The sequence below is a fragment of the Somniosus microcephalus genome, chromosome 13 (genome assembly GCF_052327205.1).
Source record: "Somniosus microcephalus isolate GS21.2 chromosome 13, FLI_Smic_1.0, whole genome shotgun sequence".
NCBI lineage: Eukaryota > Metazoa > Chordata > Chondrichthyes > Squaliformes > Somniosidae > Somniosus > Somniosus microcephalus.
In genome coordinates this window covers 58085393-58110448 of record NC_140999.1, presented here as the reverse complement: position 1 = coordinate 58110448, position 25056 = coordinate 58085393, and the positions used below count along the sequence as shown (strand labels likewise).

At 46.4% G+C, this 25056-nt stretch overlaps 1 pseudogene across 1 annotated transcript in view; it reads right to left on the bottom strand.

Moving 5' to 3' along the window:
- LOC147108347 (digestive cysteine proteinase 2-like) overlaps positions 1-24008 on the bottom strand; it is a 35313-nt pseudogene extending 11305 nt beyond the window's left edge. Inside the window, exons 1-7 of the transcript XR_015080582.1 lie at positions 23911-24008; positions 21874-22024; positions 21022-21144; positions 18712-18803; positions 15005-15084; positions 3967-4191; positions 794-956 (exon numbers count right to left, since the gene is read on the bottom strand). The product of XR_015080582.1 is annotated as a digestive cysteine proteinase 2-like (transcript). The remainder of the gene's footprint in view (positions 1-793; positions 957-3966; positions 4192-15004; positions 15085-18711; positions 18804-21021; positions 21145-21873; positions 22025-23910) is intronic.
- Between the last annotated feature and the right edge of the window lie 1048 nt (positions 24009-25056).

Sequence of the window (25056 nt, the reverse complement as noted above, 5' to 3'; positions counted from 1 at the left end):
AGCGTCCCCTGGGATCACGTGGGCCATGGAGAGCCAATCGTAGCAGGGAATCTGTATTCATAGATTTGACAGGAAGACCTGTCAAATCCATGAATACAGTTCAGCCCCAAAACCTAACTAAAACTTCAAATAAATTTAAAAAAAATCACATTTGTAAAATAACTATAAATTACATAAAATAACTATTTTAAACAATAATTTAAATTTTTGAAAAAATTAATTACAGTTTCTAACGGGGCTAAAAATAAACTTACCTTTCTTTAAAGTATTTAAAAATAATAAACCTGTGGAAAAAATGTTTTACTTTTGCTTAATTCACCACTTACCTTGTTAAAAGCAGGCCTTGTGACTGCTTTTTAGAAGCGTAGCTCCTGGAGACTTACCCTCCCGGAGAAACCTGCAAAAAGACCGGAAGTTCCAGGCGTACGGGCTGCCTCTCCGGCGCACGCGTTCGACCTGTGAACCCCTTCCTTTAAGGAAACGGAAGTTCCGGTTTCCCGCGCATGCGCAGTGCATTCACGAAAGCGGCACTTTCGTTGGGCCTACGCATGAGTACCCAGCGCGTACTCACTCACCCGTGGGGACCCGAAGTTCTGGCCCAATGTACCAGGGGTTGGTAAAACTTGAAAGAGATGTAAGGGAATGGTAGCTTCCTTTATAAATATTGAAAAGGAATTGATAATGAAAAAAAGTTAACCAAGGAAGTGGGTGCAGATGTATGATTTTTAATATATTATATAGAGTAGTTTGATAGGCCTATTGATGCCTATTATCCATAGTTTCTGTTTCTTACCCGCGTTATAATACTGGAAGGACCTATGTCCTGCATCAACAGCAACAGCTATGGGTCCAACTCTTGCCACTGCGTTTGCTAAAGACCTTTCGTTGCGTCTGACGATTCGGTAATGACTGCAGGTGGCAGCAATCTTATGTCTCCGAAATTTGCAGTATCCGTCCTAAGTGATAAAGAAAATGGTAACGGTTAAAGTTCATTAATACCGTGCTTTTCAAGGTACCAGCAATATCTTTACAGGATCTTTAACAGCCCATTGGACCTTAAAGATGGTGCAGTGCTTCGGAAATTGAAGACACAACCATTGTTGCCATGTTCAGATGAAGAGGGAACAACTATGAATGTGATAAATATTGAAGAATCTCCTTCTTGTCTGTTGGGGGGAAGATGTTGGCCGCAGCATGCTCCTCAGTCACCTTGTCACCAATGCTGCAGTTACTGTAGCTCCAGAAACACAGAGTGGATTCAGAGCAAAGAGAAGCGTGTTATAAGTAGAGAGTCTGGGAAGAGCACAGTGCGAGGTAACACTGATCTCAAAGTCTGCCTTGTAGTTGTGGTCTCAGGTTACCTCTATGGTTGTGAAACCTGCCCTGGCATCAAAGAGCTTGACAAGTTTCACAGCGCCTCAGGCCCATTACACATATCAAAAGGCAAGGCCTCGTTCCCCAGTGTGAGGTGCTGAAACAGGGAAAATCAATGAGTGTTGAGACAATACCAATAAAATCACAACTCTGCTGGATGAAAACAGACACAAAATGTGTCCTGTACAAGGAGCTCAAACATGAGTGTCTGGAGTAGACCTCCCTTTCCTCTCCAATATCCTTGAACGTGTTGTCACCTCCCAAATCCCTGCCCATCTTTCCCGCAATTCCATGTTTGAATCCCTCCAATCAGGTTTCCGCCCTTGCCAGAGTGCTGAAACGGCTCTCATCAAAGTCACAAATGACATCCTTTGTGACTATGGCAAAGGTAAGATATCCCTCCTCGTCCTTCTTGACTTGTATGCAGCCTTTGACATGGTTGACCATGTAATGTATATACCTTTAAGGGGGGAACTACTTTTTACAGCTCATGTATGCTGCAGTACCGGCAGTGACCACACCTGTATATAGCACTGAGTAGTAATCTGTACAGCCCAGTTCCCGTGTGAGCCACGTTGAGTAAACACCTGTTATACCATTCTCCTGCAGTCTGTGTCTTATTATACACAGACACAACAGACCACTCCATCCTTCTCCAACGCCTCTCCACCGTCGACCAGCTGGGTGGGACTGCACTCGCCTGGTTCCTTTCTTATCTATCTAAACTTAAACAGAGAATCACCTGCAACAGCTTCTCTTCCCACTCCTGCATCGTTACCTCTGGTGTCCCTCAAGGATCTATCCTTGGCCCCTTCCCATTTCTCATCTGCATTTTGCCCCTTGGCGACATCATCCGAAAACACAGCATCAGTTTCCACATGTACGCTGACGACACCCAGCTTTGCCTCACTACCTTTTCTCTCGAGCCCTCCACAGTGTCTAAATTTTCAGGCTGCTTGTCCGACATACAGTTCTGGATGAGCAACAATTTTCTCCAATTAAATATTGGGAAAAGCTAAGCCATTGTTTTCAATCCCCACCACAAACTCTGTTCCCTAGCCACCAACTCCATCCCTCTCCCTAACATCTGTCCGAGGCTGAACCACACTGTTCACCACCTTGGTGTCATATTTGACCCTGAAATGAGCTTCTGACCACATATCCGCAGCATAACAAAGACCGCCTACTTCCACCTCCGTAACATCACCCGTCTCCGCCCTTGCCTCAGCTCATCTGCTGCTGAAACCCTCATCCATGCCTTTGTTACTTCTAGACCTGACTATTCCAATGCCCTACTGACTGGCCTCCCACATTCTACCCTACGTAAGCTTGAGGTCATCCAAAACTCGGCTTCCTGTGTCCAAACTCGCACCAAGTCCTGTTCGTCCATCACCCCTGTGCTCGCTGACCTACACTGGCTCCCAGTTAAGCAGCGCCTCGATTTCAAAATTCTCATCCTTGTTTTCAAATCCCTCCATGGCCTCGCCCCTCCCTATCTCTGTAATCTCCTTCAGCCCCACAACACCCCGAGATATCGGCGCTCCTTTAATTTTGCCCTCCTGAGCATCCCTGATTATAATCGCACAACCAATGGTGGCCGTGCCTTCTGCTGCCTAGGCCCTAAGCTCTGGAATTCCCTGCCTAAATCTCTCCGCCTCTCTACCTCTCTTTCCTCCTTTAAGACGCTCCTTAAAACCTACCTCTTTGACCAAGCTTTTGGTCACCTGCCCGAATTTCTCCTTATGTAGCTCGGTGTCAAATTTTTTGTCTTATTTTTGTCCTGTGCAGCAGCTTGGGATGTTTTATTATGCTAAAGGTGCTATATAAATACAAGTTGTTGTTGTTGTTGTTGTAAATTGCATTCCGTAAGGGTAAATGCCGCTCATTAAATGACCACACTTACACATAGGCTGCTCTTTCAAATAGTTTGCATCCCAAATTTGACCCTCCCACCAAATATTAATAACTTGTGTATTGGCCACACCCCAAACTTAAACTGCTTGTTTTGTGCTTAAAAACACAGCTTATATTTGAGTTACTGACCAGCCAGATGGACTGTATGGGAGAGCCAGACAGATCAAAATAATCTTTCCTAGTCCTGTTTTTCCCAGTCCTGTACATCATTATGTCACTGTGGTAACTTGTACTGGGGGATGCTGTAAGTTCCTCAGATCAAGCACAGAGCATGCCCGATGATGTGCTGTCTCAGCTGACACTGGCACCCCAACAATCTGAGTCACAGGATAGTGAGCAGTCGGTTAATACACACAAACTTAAACACTCTTAATTCCTCATCCGAATTGTGTGACAGCAGGAGGTGTTGAGTGGAGATTGGATAGATCCTTATAAGATATGGGGGAAATGAAAGGGAGAGCTAGCCTCTTCCTAAAAGGCGTCATTCTCGCACCCTTCATAGCGCTGGTTGTACGGTGACAGTGGCGGCTGCCTGGGAGCAGATTCCCAGGGAAGAATTGATCCAAAGTACAATGTTATCTTACATTCTATTTGGACTGAGCTTTGCTGTCTAATGCCATGAATGCTGTAAATATATTGTACCTGGTGAATTTGAAAACACGTTTAAAAGAGATTTACCCTTGCAGTGTACGGATAAGTTGCAGCAGAGTTGATGCCTTTATTTCTGCTCACGTATTTAAAGGCATTCGCCATCCATCCACCCCTACATCCATGGTTTCCATAACTTCGGGTACAATCAACCAGGTTCTGTTCACTCAGAGAAACCAGTTTTCTTGCCTTCTTAAACCACTGTCCTTCGAGGGCACTGTTTGCACTGAAAGCCCAGCATGAACCACATTGTCCCTGGTAATTACAGAAATACAATCGCATTAAAAACATTCTGATGTAAAAATAAAGGGCTAGAAATTCAGCTCCGTAGTGCCTGGTTTTTCGGTGCTGTGGGTGCCATTTTGTGATGAAAATGGCGTCTGCACCGTGCGCGCACACTTCTGGTGTGGGGCATGTTGGATGTCATTTTGGTGAGGGCGGTTGGGCGGCCGTTAGAAGCTGTCTTGTTTTGCACACTTTGTACAAAAATAATAAATTGTAGGACAATGGAGTATTACAGTTTAAACTCTTTCAATGAAGCATCAGGTCTGTGAACTCAAACATACAGCACCGTGTGGACAAGATGGAGTCAGGACCCTGGGTCCTCCAAAACAATAGCAGTCCTTACAGATGCCTGCAGGCCAATGACAACTCAGCATGTGATCATATGTGAATATAATAGGTATTCCTTACAGATGCCTGTGGACCAATGATAATTCAGTATGCAAATATTACATCCCCTTTCTTTTAAAAGGAAAATGTTATGCATTGCTTTTGAACCTTTCTTCTACATAATGTTCTCAGTAGCATCAACATATAAGTAAATTAACATTTAACTAGCACTGAAAACATCTCAACATTTCAATAACGATGTACAGTTTGTTTTTTAGGGCAGCGATCCGCCTACACCCTTTGACAGTTTACAAGTCAAGGATAACTCTAGGCTTGACCTCTCGTCCTGACCTTGTGTGGTATGGAACTGAGCATGCTCCTGAATCGGTCAACAAATCAGGTTCAGGTTTATGTTCAGGTAAGTATGATGTGTTTTGTGTATTGCTCTGTTCATCACACTCTGTTGCACTGATCCTCTCGTCGGAATGATGGTGTTGTTCCTTGGTGTTCAGGAGGTGCCTGCGATTGCGGCGGTACACGTGTCCTCCTGGGGTGCGGACACGATATGATCGCTCAGTGTCAGCTGGCTGGATGACGACTGCTGGCTTCCAGTAGTCATGCTCCTGGATTCTGACGGATTCTCCATTGTGCAGCGGCGGCAGTAGTCTAGCTGACCTGTCATAATATCTCTTTTGGTGTTGCCGTCTGTGAAAACATTTTGCATGCACTTGCTTGCAGCTGATGACCTCTGGCTGCAGCTGCTGGTTGGTGCTTGGAAGGATTGAACGAAGTCTGCGGCTCATCAACAGCTGTGCTGGTGACTTGAAGTTGTCAACCGGAGTGTTGCGGTACTCAAGAAGACCGATGTAGGGGTCTCTTGTCTGCTTTGGCTTTGTCCATGAGTACCTTTGCAATCTGGACAGTTTTTTCAGCAAGGCCATTACTTTGAGGGTAATGTGGTCTTGATGTGACATGTGTGAAATCCCATGCCTTGGCAAACGACGCGAACTCTTTTGATTTGTATTGGGGGCCATTGTCTGAGACTAAAGTCTCTACAATGCCATGCCTGACAAAGGCTGCCTTTAGCTTGTGGATCAGAGCTGCAGATGTGGTGCTGTGAAGCTTGTCCAATTCAAAAAATCTGCTGTAGTAATCAACAGTCACTATGTAGTCCTCGTTGTTCCATGTGAACAGATCCGTTGCTGCGACCTGCCAGGGCCTGTCTGGGATACAGTGAGGTATGATGGGCTATTTGACATTTGATGGGCAGCGTTCTAGACAAATAGAACATTTTCCGACAATGTCCTCAATGTGTTTGCACACTCCGGGCCAAAACATAATGTCACGTGCTCTTTGTTTGCATTTTTCCATGCCCATATGTCCAGCATGAATTTTTGTCAACATCTCTTCTCTGAGACTGGTAGGAATTATGATTTTCTCCCCTTAGAAGACGATTCCGTTGATCTGTGACAGTTCGTCTCTGTGGTTCCAGAATTCAGATATGCTCTGAGTGCATTTCCTCCTTTCCTCAGGCCATCCTTCATGTATGACTTTGCTCAGCAGTGTGAGTTGTGCATCTTTCTCTGTTCCTGCTCGGATCTCCTTCAGTTTTGAGCCACTCACAGGTAAGCTGCTGTACACCACGTGCACCTGCACATCCATGCCTTCACTGAGGCTGTTGTCCTGGTAGCTAAGAGACTTTCTGGAGAGTATGTCTGTGACAGGAATGTCTTTGCCTGGACGGTGAATGATTGTGAAGTCGTACTTCTGTAGCTGAAGGATCATTCTCTGTAGCCTTGGTGGGGCTGCGGCTAGTGGTTTCCTCATGATTGACTCGAGGGGCTTGTGGTCAGATTCCACAATGACTTGTCGGCCCATAGATGTACTGGTGGAAACGCTTACATCCAAACAGAATTGCATATAACTCTTTCTCGATTTGAGCATAGTTGATTTCACTGTCTGTGAGAGATCTGGAAGCATAGCCGATGGGCTTTCCTTCTTGCAGTAATACTGCGCCTAGTCCGTACTTTGACGTGTCCACTTGTAGTCTGAGCTCTTTGTTGGGGTCGAAGTAGGCAAGAACTGGTCCTGGTTCTCTGGTGATTAGGTCTTTCATTTTCTGAAATGCTGTGTCATGTTGTTTGTCCCACAGGAACTCATTGGATTGTTTGAGCAACTGACGCATGGGTGCGTTGATTTCGGAGAGGCTCGGGGCAAACTTGGCTAAGTAGTTAACCATGCCTAGTACTGTCTCTAGCTCTGCGCGGTTCTTCGGCTGCTCCATCTTCTTGATGGCGGAGATTTTCTCTGGATCTGGCTTAATGCCATCAGTTGAGAGGCGATGCCCGAAATAACTGATCTTGGTGGATCCGATTATGCTTTTCTCGGGGTTGAGCCGGATACCTTTCTCCCATGACCTTTGTAGCATCGCACGGTGGTTCCTGTCATGTTCCTTTCTATTCCTGCCATAGATGAGGATGTCATCTATGATTGTGACTACTCCATCGAGGCCTTCATAGGTTTCATCGATCTTCCACTGGAATTCATCCTGAGTTGAGATAAGACCAAATGGGAAACGCAGAAATTGGTAGCGTCCAAATGGTGTGTTGAATGTTGTTAGCTTAGATGACTCTTCCGTGAGCTTGATATTCCAGTATCCTGATCGTACGTCCATTACGCTGAAGTAACGTGCTCCCACTAGCTTGGGTGTGATGTCATCTAGCGTTGGTAGAGGGTAGTGAGGGCGTTTGATAGCCTTGTTCAAATCTCTGGGGTCGAGACAGACTCTGAGCTTGCCTGTACGTGGTTTCTCAACCACTACTAACGCATTGACCCACTCTGTCAGTTCTGTTTCCCGGACGATGATTTCTGTATTCTCCATGCTCTGCAGCTCCTCCTTCAGATGACTATGTAGAGCAAGGGGTATCCTTCTTGGTGGGCAAACCACAGGGGTTGCTGCTGGGTCAAGGTGAATAGTGCATTCGCCTGGGAATAGTCTGATTCCTTTGAAAATGTCAGCAAACTCCTCCATGACTGTCTGCTTCTCAACTGGTGCTGTCAATGATAGCACTAGCTTGATGAGGTCCATGTCTAAACATGCCTTTAGACCAAGCACTGGAGGTGCTCGAGTGTCAATAATGTAAAAATCCAACATCATGTCATTTTCTTTGTACTTGCATTTCATCACGCATGTGCCTTTTACAATGAGCTGCTCACCCCCATAGCTGGTCAGTCTGCGTGAGCTGGGCTGTAGTTCACACTCATCCTTCAAGCTGTGATACTCACTCAGAGGAATTACATTAACCTGAGATCCAGTGTCTAGTTTAAACTTAAGCTCTTTGCCCTGTTTTCCTATCTCAATATCGGCATAGGCTTGCTCAGTCCCTGAAATCTGTTTTTTCTGTGACACAGAATCAATAAACAGTTCCTCTGCATTTGGCTCTCTATCTGGCATTTGGCTGTCATTCACTGTGTGTACTGCTTTTCCGAAAACAGTCTTGCAAACTTTAGCAAAGTGGTTCTGTTTACCACATTTAGTACATTGCCTTCCTTTGGCTGGGCAGTACTCCTTTTCTCCATGCCAGTTGTTTCCACAATATCCACAGTTTTTGAAGCGTTTTATATCTGTGTCGCCCATTTTTAGAACTCTCGCTGTTCTTTCTGTTCTGAAACACGCTCTCTGGGCAGTGTTCTTTGGTGTGTGTCGATTAACTGTGTGCACTGTCTGCTCACGCGAGCTGCTCGTGGTGCTGGTTATGGTTTTCAACTGTGCTTGGGCTATCTCGTGTGATCTAGCTATGTCCATAGCTTTGTCCAGCGTTAGCCCGGACCCAGCATTCAAAAGTTTCTCTCTCACTTTAGCTGAATGTATTCCAAACACGATGCGGTCTCTGACCATCTCATCTTTATCTGCATATGCACAGTCTTTTACCGAAATAACAACAGAAAGTGCTGGAAAAACTCAGCAGGTCAGGCAACATCCGTGGAGAGAAATTTGAGTTGACGTTTCGGGTCGAACCCTTCTTCAAAACTGGAAAGAAAAGGAATTAGGTTGAAGGCAGGGCTGCGATCAGACAAAAGAAGTGAAAGAAACAAAAGAGCTAGACGAGATGGTAATAGGCTGAGATTAGGTGTAAAGTGTACTGGCAGGGCAAGAGATAGCTGCCATATGTGAAAGAGAAACAAAAGGAAAGGGGGGGGGAAAGGAGTGGAAAAATTACAAGAAAAAATGTGTAATAGGGGCCAAGGTTATGGTCTGAAATTGTTGAACTCGATATTGAGTCCGGAAGGCTGCAAAGTGCCTAATCGGAAGATGAGGTGCTGTTCCTCGAGTTTACGTTGAGCTTCCGTGGAACAATACAAGAGGCCAAGGACGGTGAGGTCTGAGTGGGAATGGAGCGGTGAATTAAAATGACAGGCGACCGGAAGCTCGGGGTCACCCTTACAGACTGAATGGAGGTGCTACGCAAAGCAGTCACCCAATCTGCGTTTGGTCTCCCCAATGTAGAGGAGACCGCATCGTGAACAGCAAATACAGTATACTAGATTGCGAGAAGTACAAGTAAATCTCTGTTTCACCTGGAAGGGGTGTTTGGGGCCCTGGACAGTGGGAAGAGGGGAGGTATAGGGGCAGGTGTTACATCTCCTCCGCTTGCACGGGAAGGTGCACCAGCAGTTTTAACTCAGTCACGAACTGTTCAAACGACTCACTAGCTCCTTGTACTTTCTCCTGAAACTTGTACCTAGTGAATATCGTATTTGTCTTGGGCATCACATATGCTTCAAAACAGTCAAAATAGCTTTTCAGTACCTTTGCTTCATCTGCGGTGAGAGACCATGTGTTAAAAATGTCTCTCCCTTTTTCTTCAATCCACAGGAGTAGGTAGCTGCATTTTTCTTCCTCTCCTTTTCAACGGACCCGAGAACATCAACTCCACATGTTGCTTGAACTTGCTCCATTCTCTAGGTAAGTTCAAAGATTCCCAATTCATTCGGGGTAAGGGAGCTCCAACGATGTCCATTTTAAATCCCTGTTCTGGCACCATGTCTTGTTTTGACAACACTTTGTACAAAAATAATAAATTGCAGGACAACGGAGTATTACAGTTTAAACTCTTTTAATGAAGCATCAGGTCTGTGAACTCAAACATACAGCACCGTGTGGACAAGATGGAGTCAGGACCCTGGGTCCTCCAAAACAATAGCAGTCCTTACAGGTGCCTGCAGGCCAATGACAACTCGGCATGTGATCACATGTGAATATAATAGGTATTCCTTACAGATGCCTGCGGGCCAATGATAATTCAGTATGCAAGTGTTACAGAAGCGTGCGCTGGAAGTATGTAGAGTAGGCAAATTGTGATGTCAATCGGCGTTCAATGCTGATTTGCTGTCAGCACTGCCATTTTCGGCATCATTGCTGGAGCTAATGTCTTGTCTTAACCTCGCACAGCTGAACACACGTTCAACAGCAACAAGAATCCCCCCACCAGCGATATTTAAAGGAATCAGCAACCACTCTCAGATTAGTTGCTTATTCATTTCTGCTGGCTCTGTGTAAGTTTGTATAAGTCTTTGGTGCATTCCAGAGTTGTTTAAAGTTGATGAGGTGAGAGGGAGTGATGCAGAAAGTAGAGAAAGTATTTGTTCTGAACTCAAGGGTTCTGGTCAGACCACTTACTCCCAGTCAAGGGTGCTGTAGTTGCCATCTCCCTTGGTCTGCAGCATGACAGGGAGATGAGCAGAGGCAATGGAGAAGAGGACAAGCTGCTCGCAGAGGGAGGAGGAGGAGGAGGGGGAGAAAGGCTCTCAGCAGGAGGCCTTACCCACCTAGGGTGCTCCGAGAGCAATTCTCTAACCTCAGCCTTAGCCAGGAGCAGCGTGTGAGGTGACTGCACTTTACAAAGGAGGTGCTCACAGAACATTGCCACCTCTTGCAACCAGTCCTGCAGCCTCACACCAGGGCAAGGACAGCACTGCCAATGGCTGTGAAGGTGCCCGTGGCCCTGACTTTCTTTGTATCGGGACCCTTCCAGGCTGGAGCAGGCAACATCTGTAACATCTCAGTTTGCCATCCACTGCTTCATAAGAGAGATGACAGACGCTCTTTATAAGAACATAAGTAATAGGAGCAGGAGTAGGCCAATCGGCCCCTCGAGCCTGCTCCGCCATTCAATAAGATCATGGCTGATCTGATCCTAACCGCCAATCTACTATCACAGAACCATCTCCTGAATCTAACAGAATTAGACACATGAAATAGGAGCAGGATCAGGCTACACGGCCCCTGGGCCCGCTCCGCTACCCACAGGGCCATGACCGATCCGAACCTAGACTCATGTCCAAATCCCTGCCCGCTCCCCGTAACCCTTAATGCCCTTTACTTCTAGGAAACTGTCTATTTCTGTTTTAAATTTATGTAATGATGTAGCTTCTACAGCTTTTTGGGGCAGCATATTCCATGGACCTACCACCCTCTGAGTGAAGTAGTTCCTCCTCTTCTCAGTTTTGAAAGAGCAGCCCCTTATTCTAAGACTATGCCCCCTAGTTCTAGTTTCACCCATCATCGGGAACATCCTCCCCGCATCCACCCGATCCAACCCCTTCACAATCTTATATGTTTCAATAAGATCGCCTCTCATTCTTCTGAACTACAATGAGTAGAGTCCCAATCTACTCAACCTCTCCTCATATGTCCATCCCCTCATCCCCGGGATTAACCGAGTGAACCTTCTTTGTACTGACTCGAGAGCAAGTATGTCTTTTCTTAAGTATGGACACCAAAACTGTATGCAGTATTCCAGGTGCAGTCTCACCAATACCTTGTACAACTGAAGCAATACCTCCCTATTTTTATATTCTATCCCCCTAGCAATGAAAGCCAACATTCCATTGGCCTTCTTAATCACTTGCTGCACCTGCATACTAACCTTTTGAGTTTCGTGCTCCAGGACCCCCAGATCCCTTTGTACTTCAGTACTTTCCAGTTTCTTGCCATTAAGATAATAATTTGCTCTACGATTTTTCCTGCCAAAGTGCATAACCTCACACTTTCCAGTATTGTATTCCATCTGCCAAATCTCTGCCCATTTACTTAGCCTGTCTATGTTCCCTTGCAGGTTTTTTATGTCCTCCTCACTCACTACTTTCCCTCCCACCTTAGTATCATCTGCAAACTTTGATATGTTACACTCGGTCCCCTCCTCCAAATCGTTAATATAGATTGTAAAGAGTTGGGGACCCAGCACTGACCCCTGCGGAACACCACTAGTTACTGATTGCCAGTCTGAGAATGAACCAGGAGAAGGGTTTAATTGTCTTCTCTCTGACCAGAGAGAAGCAGGAGGAGCGTGCATGTGGCTTTGCCAGGATAGCGGCCTTCCTCATGGTGCAGGGAGCCATCGACTGCACGCATATGGCTTTGCAGGCACCGCATCTAAATGCCGAGATGTACCGCAATGAAAGGCTGAGATGTACCACAATGAAAGGCTGAGATGTACCACAATGAAAGGCTGAGATGTACCGCAAAGGTTACCACTCGTTGAATGTGAAGTTGGTGTTCGACCACGCTCAGCATATCATGATGGTGAATGTCCGGTATCCTGGCAGCAGTCATGATGCTTTTATTCTGCGCTAGTCCACTGTTCCCTCAGTCTTTGAGCCACCACGTCAAACCAGAGGCTGACTGCTGGGGACAAGCCTATCCCTTGACCACCTGGCTCATGACTCCACTCCACAACTAAACACACGTGCCCAGTATGCGTACAATGAAAGCCATGCTGCCACACGAACCATCGCAGAGCCGACCATTGGATTCCTGAAGCAACAGCTCCGCTGCCTGGACCACTCTGGAGGAGCCCTGCGGTACTCACCAGAGTGCGTCTCAAGATTAGTCATGGTCTGCTGCATTCTCCACACCCTCGCTGTCATGAGGACACTGCCCTTGCCCCCAGGCATACATCTTAGCTTCCATCTGTTACTGACCATCACAGCGTCCTCTTGGCCACAATGCTGAAATAAAAGCCACCACAAAACAAACATCCCACTTTTTATATCAATCCATCCAATATTACATTAAAAAAATCAACGAATCACCCATGTGCATTCCCTTAGTGCTGTGATACTTTGCCTGTCCTAGTGCTCTTATGAAATGTTACCCCAGTGACTGGAGCATGGCTGGTGGAAGGCTGCTGACTTTCAGTGGGGGTGACTGCAGATGGCCTTGTAGAATGACCTAGATGCGCTCTGGGCCTAGTAGGCCTGGCTTCGGACTATGATGCGCCATTAAACCACAGACTATACCACCTTGGCATGGGTGGCAGGAATCTGGACTGGCTGGCTGACAGGCAACAGCAAGGCAATGGTGGAGTTGCAGTGGTGGGTGGACGAATGCTGTCATCCTGAGAGAGGACAGCAGGTTCATGCTCCACAGAGCCACTGCCACTTTCCTGGGGCAGCGCCTCAGCAATCCTCGTAATCTGCTGGAGGACATATTGCTGTACTGCTGTGATACCCTGCAAGCCCCTTTCAACACTAGTAAACCCAGTCATGGTAGCAGCAGTCTGTGTTTGCATGGCAACAAGCTGAGCTTGCATGACTTCAGTCTGAACTTCAACTGCAACACTCAGATGTTGGGTGGATGCTGATTGTGCTGCAGTGGAAGCTGCGACTTCCGCCATCAGATGCTGCATGATGGTTGGGTCCACAGGTGCGCCAATGGATCTGCCCATCAATTACATGGTGCAAATCCTGGGCTCCAAGCTCTGCACTAATCCCTGTGCAAGGTTGGTGCCAGATTCCTCCATGCTCCTTAAAATTTCACTCAGGCTTTCTGGCAGGCCTGGCACCGAGCATTTCCTTGTACATACCCATCAGCCTTCTTCTGTAGGCCGCCCCATCAGAGTCCTCATCCAAGTCCTGTGCAGCAGAACTCGTGTGCGACCTCATCCTCCGGGGAGCTGGCACCTGCACCTTTCCCCCTGCCCTGGCTGCAGCCGACTCATGCCCAGTGTCTCACCACATGCAGATCCTGCGTCTAACCTATCCTTTAGAGTGCGCAGCATGTCAGTATCTCAGCTGGGAGCATGAAAATGAGGGAGGGTGTTTCTTCGTCATCATCACTCTCAGCTCCCTCTTCCTCTTGCACCACTGGCTAGCCAGGTTGGATTCCTTTGGTGTCTGAAATGAGAAAGGCACAAGGGTAGGGCTGTGGTGAGTGGAGGCGGGGAAAGCAAGAGGTGCGAGCTTACACCATGTGCAGCTTGTAAATCATAAGAGATTGTGGGATGAGGTGGAATTGGGATGTGAGAAGGAGGATTATGTATGAGGATCTAGCATTCTTTCAGCCCCGCCGCTGGCCATGGGCTCACTGATGCCCCTGCCAAGAATGGACAGCATGGTCTCCTCCATTGGGGTCAGGTTATGCAGGCGCCCCCCTGCCCCCAACCCCACCCCCGTATAGGTCCTGCTGGCGACATTTGTGAGCTACCTTTTCCTGCAAGATAGGGAAATGTGTCAGTGAGTGTGGTGCAATGTGGTTTGGGTGATATGCCTGTAATGACTGAATAGCTGACAGTGTGTGAAAGCTGTGAAATATGGGTGTGAAGCTTGCAGCAGTGGTAAGTGTGTGAGGGTGAGGTGAAGCTATGAATGTGAGGTATGAGTTGTGTTTGGTAGAGATTGTTTATAGGTGAGTGATGTGGGTATGGTGCATTGAGCAGTGTGTGAGGCTAATGGTACAGATGGTGGGACATGGCATTTGAAATGGATTCACTGACCTTGACCATTCGTGTGAGGTCATTAAACTTCCTCCTGCACTGCGTCCAGGTCCTTGGGGCTAAACAGCTGGCATTCACCACAGTGGCTATCTGCTTCCATTGGACCTTTGCCTGGAGGGGACCTCCTGGCCCTCTATGGAAACAGCACCTCTCTCCTCGAGTTGACCTCCTGCACCACGCCTCCAGTGCTGCATCGGAGAACCTAATCACCCGCTCTCTTCCTTATTGAGACATTTTTCTTTTCTCCTCTTCTCAATATCTTCCTCAGCCAGTTCAATGAGTTTCTGCAGGCAGAATGCACCTCCCCGTTAAGAGGTGCAGACTGCCTTTTCAAGTGCAGGCGAGCTTTAAGTGGTGCTAGCCTCACCCACACTTGGGCCCCCCCACTCAGCAGTGCTTCAGTCTGGGCTGAATGTCACAATCATGCTAATCAGCAGGCAGCACAAAATTCATGGGCTGCCTGCATTCCTTTGAACGGGCACGGGGTTAAATCCAGCTCAGACTGATAGGGTGATAATCTCTCTACGGGCTAGATCTCTCTACGGGCTAGAAGAGTCATATGTGAAATTGGATAGTCTCAACCCACTTCTAAATAAGCATGAGACCAAGGTGCATAACTTCAACATTTCTTCAGAACCTCACACTTAAAAATCACGAGAAGGATTCGTTTCGATTTTTACCTGGTTTTTTACTGGAGTAACATAGCCTTTACTGCGCCAGTCGACAGTTACACCCATTTCAACATCATCATTTTCATCACCTTTGTTAAGTATGTGTATTGTATTGAACAATTAACACAAAGACTTAAATGTATAACTCAAACAGGTCTTTACTGGTTGGAGGTGGGGACTGCACATAGGTCTTTACTTCATGCCCACAGGCGGGAACTGAGGGGAGATCAGTACCCACAGTACTATTTATACCCCTATGGCCAGGAGTGGTACTGCGTATCACTATGCCCTACAAGTAGTGCAGTCCTGTCCATAGGTTCAAAGTAGCACACATATTACATACACAACATTCCTCCCTTCTTAGCTTTACAGTCATCTCCCGATTTAACATAACGTAATAACATATATACATATATAACTTCAGGTTTACATAACAGAATAACATAGATACATAGATAACTTCATGTCAAAACAGATCACAGATTCAGTCTCTGCGGAAAACAGTTCACAGATTCAATCTCTGTGGTGTAGTCGGTTCACGTTGCTGGAGTGACTCATTCAATAGTCCTTCCATGGATTTAACAGTTTGAACTTCCGAACTGAATTGGCTCCGTTCGGAGGGACCACGTGTGTGATCTGGTAGAGGTAATAATGGTTCAGATGGGTCATCTTCTGTTTCGACTTTTCCTTTTCTGCTTCTTGGAGACTCTCTGGGCTCCACTGTCAGCTGCCAGCTGCATGCGCAGTTCCTCCTTCTCTTCCTCCTTTTTCCGTAGTAGAGCCACCTTCTCCCGATGTTCCGTAGACTTTCGGTGCTCCTCCATGATTTCTGTATGGTGGGAGTCGAAGTTACAAGTTGGGCAGGACAGGACATAGTAATATTCGGTGTCGTCCTGATCTAGGCCAGCGAGAGGGTCTTCTATTTCCTCCATACCCAGCTGGGCGTTAGCCAGCTTTTGTTCCAAGTCCAGACATCTTTCCTGAAGAGACTTCTTCATGCGTACCTCTTCATCCAGCTTTTTCTGGGCTTTCAGCAAGTCGTTTACTAATGACCTCATTTGAGATTTTACTACTTCAACTTCTTTTGGAGATTGATTGATCGGACTATTCAATCCCTCTACCGGAGCAGCTGTTTCAGCGGTCTGTTGTTCTACGTTGACGTGAGTCAGCGTACTTTTGGCATCCAAGGGCTGCTCTGTTGCAGTCATCTCAGTCTGTGTTGCCACCTCAGCTCTTCCAATAACCTTTGAGAGCTCCGAACCCCTTTCGTTTGAATATTGAAGTTCGTGTTCAAGTTTTTCCCATTTCAGAGTCCTGTCCTTCAGCATATGCAGGAGTTGGCTGACCGTTAACTCCTCTGACATCAGACGTTTTGTGTGCTCCTGCTCCATTTTCTCCATCAGCTGCTTCTGTTGTCTTTCCAGATTCTCCAACTCTATATCAAAGAACTCTTTCGTTGCATTCAACTCTTGCTCAAAACGGCAAAGCATTTGTTCTAATTGCTGTTGTAGTTTGAAATGGAGTTGAGTTCGAGCCCGGTGTCCCTCAGAAATGGGCACATCAGTAGACTTGCCAGACTCAGAATCCACAGTTAAACTATGTTGTTGTTGCTCAGTGGAATTCTGTGCTGAAACTTTGTCTTTTGCACCTGAGTTGGGCTTACCATCATCCGTTCCAGAGTCTGGGCCGACTATCTTCACCGAGTTCTCACTCGTTATTGTTTGTAGGAAATGCCAGTCCATATTCATTTTCCTAATCCACTCCCGTCCTAGTAGTGGAGGACCTCCTTCAGATATCACATATAAGTCCATTATTTGACTGTCTTCGCCCTTGTGGACCACTGCAACCTCTATTTTCCCGATGGGGTACACTCTTTGCCCCGTGTATGTTTTCAATATAATCCCCGTATCCTGTAGGGGAATATGTTGGAATAACTTTCCGTAATCTTTCTTATTTATGACCGTCAATGCCGATCCAGTGTCCAATTCCAATTTTACTTGGACTCCTTCTATCTGAAGAGTGACCCAAATTGTCTGGAGGTCTGCACCCTTACCAGCGTTGAGTACTCTTAAGCTAGCCAGTTCATTACAGCTTAAGCTAGCCAGTTCATTACTGCTAGCGTCTGAATCGGACTCCTGTTCGGTCACCTTGTGTACCTTTGCGTATTTTCCTTGCGGTGACTTCTTGTTGCTGGTCTTCTTCCCTGACCTGCATACTCTAGCTATATGTCCAAGCCTACCACAAGTTCTACATTCTTGGTTTTTAAACCAACACTGGTTCTGATCATGCGTTGTCTTTCCACAACGATAACATTTGCCAGAACTCACACCCAATTTGTGTGCACTGAGCTCCGGTGACCGTAGTTGCATTACTGCCGTGCCTCTCGCTGTGGCTTCGTGTGCTGCTGCCATAGTGACCGCCTTCTCATGCGTCAGCTCATTCTCCTCGAGCAGTCGCTTTTGTGTATCCTGTTTAAATAAACCACACATAAATTTGTCTCGTAGTGCATCTGTCAGTCCCGTTCCAAACTGGCAATATTTCGCTAATTTACGCAATTCCAGCAAATATTCAGCATTGCTTTCATGCTGTAGCTGCCTTCTGTCGTAAAATTTAAATCGTTCCGCTAGCATCAGCGGCGTGGGGTTTAGATGATCTTTCAGGACAGTAACAATCTCATCGAACGTCTTATCCGCCGGTTCATCTGGTGATAACAGGTGTTTCAATTGCCCGTATGTCTTCGCACCCATTAAATTTAATAATGTTAGAGCTTTATCTTGGTCACGAATTTTATTGGCCTTACAATAATTTTTTACTCTTTCAACATATATGGCCCAATCTTCGAGGTCACTATCAAAGGTGCTAATATTCCCGTGTTTAGGCATTGTAGATTTGCAATTTCTCAGATTTTATTTTCTTTACTCGTTATCAAAGATGGCGGCTTCCCGCTCTTGCCGTCGTCCTCCGCCCACAAAATGGCGGTTTTCCCGCGCTTGGCGGTCTTCACCCGTCCCCCGACACCGTCTCCCTTCAGCCCCTGAGTGCGGCCCTTATCTTCGCCGCGATCGATAGCCCACGCTGTGCACCGTGGCTCTCGCACCTTGAGCTTCTGCAGCCGCCGCGCCTTTCAGTCCGAGTGCGGCCCTTCTCTTTGGTCCCGATCGCTGGCCCGCGCTGCGCCTCGCACTTGAAGCGGCTCCCGGCCTCTGGCTCACTCGCTCGCGCGGCTCTTGCTCGCTCGCTCCCTCCCGGGCTCTGGCTTACCCACGAGGTTATGGAGGCTTCAGGGTCCTAATGCCTGTCGCATCCAGTCGCTGGAAGCTGTCAGGATTTCTGCTGCCCTTCAGTTTTGAGTGGGGTGTTGAGGATTGAAACCTCTCTTCAACGTCCTGTCTTTGGACGAAGCCGCGTGGAATAACTGCCGCAGGGTAAGAACCTGACTCGTCGCCAGTGTTAAGTATGTGTATTGTATTGAACAATTAACACAAAGACTTAAACGTATAACTCAAACAGGTCTTTACTGGTTGGAGGTGGGGACTGCACATAGGTCTTTACTTCATGCCCACAGGCGGGAACTGAGGGGAGATCAGTACCCACAGTACTATTTATACCCCTATGGCCAGGAGTGGTACTGCGTATCACTACGCCCTACAAGTAGTGCAGTCCTGTCCATAGGTTCAAAGTAGCACACATATTACATACACAACAACCTTCATCACTTTCATCATCTTCATCATCTTTATCAACTTCTTCTTTAGTCGAGTGAAGCTTGGAGGAATCCATTCATGAGTTTATTGAACTCTTCAGTGGTCTAGAAAGTCAAGTACATGGGCGTCATTAATGAATTGACTGACTTTTAATAGAGAATGTGCAGGAGGAAGCTAAACCGCCTCCCAGGGTTACATTTTCATCCATTCACTGAGTCGAGCAAAAAAGGGAGATGAGAGTATCAAGCAGTGCTCACACTCCATACTCATGTCTAATCTTTTACTAAAATAAGGAACTGCAGGAGAACATGAGTCCATCCATTTTTTCCACAGTCCAATATAAAGGGTGGGGGTTGGGGGGGCGGGGTGCACGCAGCCTGAAGGTGATAAAGCACCTCTCTAGTCTATGGTACAATAATCAAAATGGTGGCAGTTATTATACGTGCACCTTATTTTATATGAAACCATTTGTTAATCTTCTACGGTAATTATAATCTTACTTTCATGGAATCATAGGGGGAAAATGTTAGTTGGTTTGCGCCTCCCGTTAGTGCCTTAAGAGGGCGCTAATGGGGTGCAAAGCAACTAGCGCCCGTGCGCTGCGATGTTTGCGCCGCTCACAAAATTAACTAGACATTCTGCGCCGGAGCTAAACACTACCACCACGATCTCCTGCGCCGGCAGATTGTGACGTCAGTCGAGAGTGCAACGACCCGGTAGCACCCCGGACCAGATATTGAGTGGTGCCCCCTGTCTTACTGCCTGCCGCTAGCAACGACAGGTTGAGGGGAGCGTTTTGCAATCGGGAAGGGACTGGGGGAGCGCTATTTAAAGGCGACCGCTTCCTGCCTTTTTTTGTCGGCGAAATTTTTGCACCACGCATCCTGAGTGAGAGAGAAAGACTATTCAAAGCTGTCTTGAGGAGTTTTGGGTACTGGGCAGCACTTTACAGGTTCTTTCTGATTTGATCTTCCTTGCATCTATTTAGAAGAGAATATGGGGGCTGCACTCTGAGCTCTTTCCCTGGGTCTCTCCATTGTTCTTTCCAACAGATTTGATGTACAGGTCTCTCCAGGCCGAGGTTCAAGGCTGCAATGAGCAGGGTGTGGATGGAGAGCAAGATCGACCCTCCCCTTTAAGAACTGGCTGGCGCCAGTGTGTCTGTGTTCCATTGCTGACTGACATCACATGAGCTTCGCCAGCGCTCTGAGGCAACGCCTTGCTCCTCGGCCTTTGTGCCTTAAGACAGGTGTGTAGCACCTGATTTAGCGCTCCAATCACCTCCAGGGGCAATAAAAGCCAAGTTTGCAGTCGGAGGCGATAATTAGCGTCAGGCGCTAATCTTTGCACCCGGCTGATAATTGCGCCCCAAATGGGGCGATACTGAATTTCTCCCCCATAGAAATTTACGGCACAGGAGGACATTTGGCCCATCGTGTCCATGAGGAGAAAGGGTAAAAGCTACCATTCCCCCAGGAGGCCATTTGGCCCATTGTGTCATGAGGAGAAAGGGTAAAAGCTACCATTCCCCCATGATGGCTGAGTTTGTTGGTGCATAACTGAGCCATACCGATCAGGAGGTTCTCAGGTTCCACCATCAGCTTGTGCTTAATTAACTGATCTCAGCTGGGGCTGCAGTTGGGGTCTATAATTGGCCTTAGTGCCCTTGGACTTAGAAGATAAAGTCAGGCAGGATTCCCATTTCTGATTACAATTCAGTTCACTGGAGAGTAGCTGTTGCACAAGGATCAGGTTTGGTTTTGAAGCTGCCCTGGTCAAATACTTTGCCCACACTAACTGTTGAGGCTCAAACATCAAGACTGAGAAAACAGAGGCTGCCTGTAGACCTGTCTCCCATGAGTCATTGCCCTTGTTTCACACCAATTTTCCAACAGTTGAATCAATTTTTATGATAAAATATAATGACAATGAATCTAAATTCCCATTGATCCCAATGTTGGGTTTTAGTCCATCGCTGCGGGAGGTTAGGACCAAGGAGAGATTAATGCAGCTGGTGTGTTGAGCACTGCCAACACTATCCATCATTTCTATGGAGCCAGTTAGCTTGGCCAACCCATTTTCTTTTTATTCACCCTGCAAAACCAAAAAGTAGAGCAGACATAGGGCAGTGTCCCAGCCCATGGTACTGGCAGTTTAACAAGAGCAAATAGAATGTAATGAGATATAAAATGGAGAGGAGAATCTTGGTAAGGGAGGCTGAAGTCTTTGTTAAAATGAGGTGCTATGATATCCCTAACTATATCACACCTCATTCAGTAATAACACATCAATTGACCCCCATATTACACATCTTGTACACACCAGATCTCCAAACTGGTTCATTCCCACAGTAAATGTGTGCTTCCCCATTGAGTGCTCCAGGTTATGCTGTTCGATGTATCTCATACTGTCCTCCCATATCATTCTTCTGTACGCCTCCTCTTCCTGAAAAAGACATTTAGCCAGTCAAGCTCTAGCACCTTTTTATTGTTAAAATTATACAACAGTTTTAAAATCCCTGTGCAAAAGGTGAAATAATATTTTGCATTCAGGTTTCTATCCCCTCATCCATATCAGAGTGGGTGCACTCATTACCCTTCCCATACACACTCAAACCTAAAGCAGATTGAACCCCTAGTCTTGAGAGATCAACACAAAGTACAGTAGGAATAAACAACTGAGGAATATCTATATTTTTATTCCTGGACATAATATTGGAGTAAGCAACATCGAAATTGGATAATAGTGGAAGGATATAGGTCATGTATTTCACGGGTTAGATTTTGTCACCTGTACTCCATTAGTAGGGGAGATATGTTCTGATTGCCGTGTGCAGTGCCAACGTCAATGTATTTAAACTTAATGGCTTGAAGCTTCCCAAGGGTTATTTATGGTTTCTGCAGTAATTCAGCAAGGACCAGTGGAATCCCCAATGATCTGAGTTACACCAAGTCTCTGCTGTTTCCCTGCTAGTCTTCTACTGGAGATACGGAGTCTGGGAGAACTCCCATGGAATTTCAGGGCCAATATGGTTTCATTTTCACTTCACACCTCTCCCGTCTTAACTCCAAGTGGGAATTCTCAATAATTTAGTAAGTGCATGGAATCCCTTCCCCCTTGTGAGTGAGCTGAACGTTTGGAGTAGATTCCGTACTGGAACAAATTCCCTTTTACCTCCGTGTACAGCTTCTCATACTGTGATTTCCAGTTCTTCCAATCTTCATCCAGTGTTGAATCAAATGTGTGGCCTGAGGCTACAACCAGAATAGACACCACCACATAGCCCAGAAACAGTGAAAACAGTGAAAACTTCATGATGGACAATCTAATGGGGCAAAACCAATGGCATTAGTCATGGAGTGGACAATATACATAGATCGGGAATGTTTTCGGGACGGTTATCTGGACCAATATGTCGAGGAGCCGACTCGAGATCAGGCCATTTTAGACTGGGTATTGTGCAATGAGAAGGGACTTATCAGCAATCTTCTTGTACGAGGCCCCTTGGGTCAGAGCGATCATAATATGATCGAGCTCTCAGTCGAGATGGAGAGTGAGGAAATTGAATCAGAGACTAAGGTCCAGAACTTAAATAAAGGGAATTACGAGGGTATGAGACGGGAATTGGGTAAGATTGATTGGGTGGTGTTTCTGGGGGGATTGACAGTGGATAGACAATGGCAAGCATTCAAAGATAGAATGGAAGAATTCCAGAACATGTTTAGACCGGTTTGGCATAAAAATAAACCTAAAAAAGGTGACTCAACCGTGGATAACGAGGGAAATTAGGGACAGCATAAAATCAAAAAAAAGGGCATATCAACTGGCAAAAAAAAGCACCAGACCGGAAGATTGGGGGCAGTACAGGATACAGCAAAAGAGGACAAAGGGATTAATCAGGAAGGGGAAAATAGAATACGAAAGTAAACTTGCAGCAAACATAAAGACAGACTGCAAAAGCTTTTATCGGTATATCAGGAGGAAAAGACTGGTAAAATCCCAAGTCGGTCCCTTGCAGTCCGATTCGGGAGAATATATAATGGAGAATAAGGAAATGGCAGACCAATTAAACTCATACTTTGGTTCTGTATTCACAAAGGAGGACACAAATAACCTCCCAGGAATATCGACAAACATAGGGACTAATGAGAGGGAGGAGCTGACAGAAATTAGTATCTCTAGGGATATGGTGTTGGGTAAGTTGAGGGGACTGAAGGCCGACAAATCCCCGGGACCTGATAAACTACATCCTAGGGTACTTAAGGAGGTGGCCCTGGAGATAGCAGATGCTCCAAGGATCATCTTCCAGAACTCCATTGACTCGGGAACAGTACCCGTGGATTGGAGGGTAGCTAATGTTACCCCAATATTTAAAAAAGGGGGGTAGAGAGAAAGCAGGGAATTATAGACCAGTAAGCCTTACATCGGTTGTGGGCAAAATGCTAGAGTCCATTATTAAGGATAAAATAGCGGAGCACTTGACAAATGGGGAAAGGATCGGACAGAGTCAACATGGATTTACAAAGGGTAAATCGTGTTTGACTAATCTGCTGGAATTTTTTGAGGAAGTAACTGTTAAAATAGATGGGGGAGAGCCAGTGGATGTGGTGTACCTTGACTTCCAGAAAGCCTTCGATAAGGTTCCACACAAAAGATTATCATGCAAAATTAAGGCTCATGGGATTGGGGGCAAAGTATTAACGTGGATAGAGAACTGGCTGGCGGATAGAAAACAGAGAGTTGGAATAAACGGCTCGTTTTCGGAGTGGCAGGCAGTGACCAGCGGGGTGCCGCAAGGATCTGTCCTGGGACCCCAGCTGTTCACAATATATATATAAATGATCTGGATCAGGGAATTGGATGCAATATTTCCAAATTCGCTGACGACACTAAACTAGGAGGAGGGGTGGGCTCTGATGAGGATGTCAGGAGGCTACAGTGCGATTTGGACAGGTTGGGGGAATGGGCGGATACGTGGCAGATGCACTATAATGTGGATAAATGCGAGGTTATCCACTTTGGGGGTAAAAACAGGAGGGTGGATTATTATCTAAATGGCAATAGATTGGGAGATGGGGAAGTGCAGAGGGACCTGGGTGTTCTTGTGCACCAGTCACTGAAGGAGAGCATGCAGGTGCAACAGGCGATTAAGAAGGCAAATGGTATGTTGGCCTTCATATCAAGGGGGTTCGAGTATAGGAATAGGGATACCTTACTACAGCTGTACAAGGTGCTGGTGAGACCGCATCTGGAGTATTGTGTACAGTTTTGGTCGCCCCATCTGCGGAAGGATGTTCTTGCCATGGAAAGAGTGCAGCGGCGATTCACCAGGCTGATACCTGGAATGGCGGGAATGACCTACGAGGAGAGATTGAATAGTTTGGGCTTGTACTCACTGGAGTTTAGAAGATTGAGAGGGGATCTCATCGAAACATATAAAATTATGGCAGGCCTGGACAGGCTGAATTCAGAGAGAATGTTTCCAATGGCAGGGGAGCACAGAACCAGGGGCCACAGTCTAAAAATAGCGGGCAAATCATTTAAAACAGAGATGAGGAAGAATTTCTTCACTCAAAGAGTGGTGAGCCTGTGGAATTCCCTGCCACAGAGGGCTGTGAAGGCTAATTCAATAAATATTTTCAAGAGAGAATTGGATATATTTCTGAAGGCTAAGGGGATTAAGGGTTACGGAGAAAAGGCGGGGACGGGGTACTGAACTGGTAAGATCAGCTATGATCTCAGACGAAGATCAGCCATGATCTCATTGAATGGCGGAGCAGGCTCGATGGGCCGAATGGCCTACTCCTGTTCCTATCTCTATGTTTCTATTACTCTGCATGGAGAGCAATATATGAGATAGTATTCTCCCCAATCATCTTTCAATTGCTCTCACATTTTTGCATCTTAGCTTCACTGAACAGAAAAATACTTCACGACCATAGTGGATTGGAATCATAGAGTCATAGAGTTAAACAGCACAGAAAGAGGCCCTTCGGCCCATCACGTCCGCGCCGGCCATCAAGCCCTGTCTAATCTAATCCCATTTTCCAGCATTTGGTCCGTAGCCTTGTATGCTATGGCATTTCAAGTGCTCATCAAAATGCTTCTTGAATGTTGTGAGGGTTCCTGCCTCTACCACCCTTTCAGGCAGTGAGTTCCAGACTCCAACCACCCTCTGGGTGAAAAAGTTTTTCCTCAATTCCCCTCTAAACCTCCTGCCCCTTACCTTGAATCTATGCCCCCTTGTTATTGACCCCTCTACTAAGGGGAAAAGTTCCTTTCTATCCACCCTATCTATGCCCCTCATAATTTTGTATACCTCAATCAGTTCCCCCTCAGCCTTCTCTGCTCCAAGGA